The sequence below is a fragment of the Aptenodytes patagonicus genome, chromosome W (assembly GCF_965638725.1).
Source record: "Aptenodytes patagonicus chromosome W, bAptPat1.pri.cur, whole genome shotgun sequence".
NCBI lineage: Eukaryota > Metazoa > Chordata > Aves > Sphenisciformes > Spheniscidae > Aptenodytes > Aptenodytes patagonicus.
This window is the reverse complement of record NC_134981.1, coordinates 16359476-16362915: the sequence shown is the minus strand read 5'-3', so window position 1 is coordinate 16362915 and position 3440 is coordinate 16359476.

The window sequence follows — 3440 nt, the reverse complement described above, 5'->3', positions numbered from 1 at the left end:
AGGAACAACTATATTTTGGAAATGCTGTAAGATAACTTTACTACTTATGACAAGAATGACAAGAATATGCTGCTTCTGTTGTAGATATTGTCGTGCATCAGCGTGGGCTTTTGTGTCATGATGTCGTGGTTTAACCTCAGTCGGCAACTGAGCACCATGCAGCCGCTCGCTCACTCCCCCCCAGTGGGATGGGGGAGAGAATTGGAAGGGTAAAAGTGAGAAAACTCGTGGGTTGAGATAAAGACAGTTTAATAGGTAAAGCAAAAGCCGCGCACGCAAGCAAAGCAAAACAAGGAATTCATTCACTACTTCCCATGGGCAGGCAGGTGTTCAGCCATCTCCAGGAAAGCAGGACTCCATCACGCGTAACGGTTACTTGGGAAGACAAACGCCATCACTCCAAACGTCCCCCCCTTCCTTCTTCTTCCCCCAGCTTTATATACTGAGCATGACGTCCCATAGTATGGAATATCCCTTTGGCCAGTTTGGGTCAGCTGTCCTGGCTGTGCCCCCTCCCAGCTTCTTGTGCACCTCCAGCCTTCTCAGTCGGTAGAGCATGGGAAGCTGAAAAGTCCTTGACTAGTGTAAACACTACCTAGCAACAACTAAAACATCAGTGTGTTATCAACATTGTTCTCCTCCTCAATCCAAAACACAGCACTGTACCAGCTACTAGGAAGGAAATTAACTCTATCCCTGCCAAAACCAGGACACATGACCAAAAGGAGAAAAACTATTAAGTTAATAGAGGGTAAACTTCATAAATATACCTAGGGCTCAACTTGAACTGTAACATTGTAAGTTTTAGGAAGAGGATATTTTGGAAGGAATTTTTTTGTATATTAACAGTTGCTGTGAAAGCATCTTAATGCATCCAAAGTGCAGTTATATCAATTACTATAGTAAACACTTTCTAAAATTTTTCTATTTTAAATTTTATGCTTAGTCCAAAATCTACTGAATTAAATTAAGGCTTCTTTTGGCTTCAGTGGTCTTTGAATCAGACCCTGTATAAGCAGAAAGATTGAATGGCAGGCTGTTCTTCCTAAAATTTGCTGGCATAAATTTTGGAGCAATGTGTGTTGGTCAAGAAAGGCTATTTTTTTTTCTTTTCCAACATTATATGCAGATAAATGATTTTAGCATGTGTAAATAGTTGAAATTGAATAAGGACCAGAGTTTCACTGTCATATGAGCATATGTGCAATAGCAAGAATACATTATTGAAGATATGATGTCTGCTTAAGATTTTTACAGTTGTAACTTGAAAATCTTGGCACACTAATGGTTTTGTTACTATAAAAGAAATATAATGTGAAAATTGAGTTAAATGCTGAAACATTATAATTTGCACACACTTCAGGCACGGCTTAAAATTGTAGAGTATTTCTTTAGAAGAAGAGAAATATCTAGTCAAAGATTTAAGTTGGCATGAAATAAATAATTTCTGCTATACATTTTTCCTGGGTGTATTTTAGGTATTCGTACTTCTCTGAAGTGTTTTTGATAGTGATCTTTCAGAGAAATTAGACCTATTTCTTTTTTCCAGGTAGAAATTAAGTTTACTTTAGAAGACAATCCAACCTTGTTTTGGTCATCTTTTTGCATCTTCTTTAAAGCAGATTAAAAAGGGAAATTGAGAAGAAGCCTGCATACCTGGATGTGTCGTTGTCAGAGTCCGGGAATGAGACTTGGACCTGCACTTTGGGACAGTACCTTCACTGACAGCTCACCCCAACTGCGGAAGCACAAGCAGCTTCTGCGAATGCAGGGAGACGGAGAAGTGCAGCCAGGCTAGCTGAAGATGTAAGCTTCCCACAGTGCCTGGAGGAAGCCTGTAAGACTCTATGCTCCTGGGGCTGACTGGGCCCTTGGTATTTTTGCGGGGGATAAGGTGGGGCAGACGATAGGGCTCCTACACGCCTCCCCTCCTTTCTTAAGCAGTCAAACTAGGACATAATTCCTTCTAGATGTCCCTGGCCATTGGTGAGAATAGAGGCAAGAGACTGTTTCCACTACAGCTATGAGGAGACAGGCAAAGTGAAGAAGGAGTTAACTCTTATCTCTTCTTTCACGCTTGCATATTTATCACTTTTGTCTTCCCTACCTAAAAAAGAAAAAAAAAAGGTGAAGGAAGAAGAGAAAGAATTTTTAAAGAAATTCAAATATTTTATTGTCTCTATACAGCTACAGTGGCAGGGTATGTTTTTAGGTTTCTTTTTTCATTCTGATAAAGTGGTATTTCTCTTGAGAGCTACAGAAGTATCTTCTGGATGTCGTAAATTGAAAAGCCATACCCTGGAACAAGTAATAATTCATCTTTTTAGCACATCAGAATATTTATAACAACTAAGACTAGGTGCCTCCTGTATTTGATTATTTGTTGTCTTCTATACTTAATCTGCAACTGCTATTTTAAGTGAGTTGTAGGAAACATTTTGCACACTCAAGACCAGTCTGTGCCATCGCTGCAGTAGGAATGTCTCAGAACTGTTAGTAAAGACTTCTGTCAGACCCCTTCTAGGACTGTCACCACTCCCTGTTCTGCTGCACTAGCAAGTGTCTTTTCTGGATCTTTTTGTTAGGCATTTTTAATATATGTGGGTTCAGAATAATGTAATAAATGAATGATGCATGCAGATGTTAAGAAAGATTAGTAACAGAAAGTTCAGTGGACCAAACTGAGCCATCTCATCTATTATAATCCAGCGATTGGCATTTTCTCTGTTGACGGGAGAAGAGATAGGAGTAGCAGAATGATCTTCTGTGTATGGTTTTTAATTTTTTTTCCAGAAATGGTTTGGATATTGAAGTGAATCACTCTCAGCATAGTTAACCAGCCACACTCTTCCTCCAGACTTACTGTGATAAGTAGCTACTGTAAGCCTAACAGTATAGACTTCAGAGGATGGAAGTTGTCCTGTATTAAATATTAACTTTTCATTATTCATTGTCAGATTTTTATTTGCTTAGAAAGCAATATAAATTCTGTTGTTTAATTGTCAGTGGTTGCTAATGCAACTATCTTGCATGCTCAGTGAATTTTAATCTTCTGAAATAGCATTTGACTGGCTGTGAATTATCTGTGTTGTGAATTGACCTTGCTCTGCCCTTCTCACTTCACCTTTGCCTGCACAGTGCCATGGTGTGCCTGCCACAGTGTGTTGCTTGTTCATCCTAGTCTCTGCTCTGCATACTGTGATAAAGATCTTAACCCTTTCTCTTCATAAACATCCTATCTCTCGCATCATCTTGTTATGCGTTGGTTCATTACACACCATTGCCTTCAGGGGTTTTTTTGAGAGCTTTATCAAGAAGCCAAAGTTGGTTAGGGCCCGACTCGGACAGAAGACACAATTTTTCTTCCCTTCTCAGGGAGCGTAACCTGAGCTGCAAAGAAAGATTCAGCTCAGAAACAGAGGTCAGGTATTGGAGTGGTT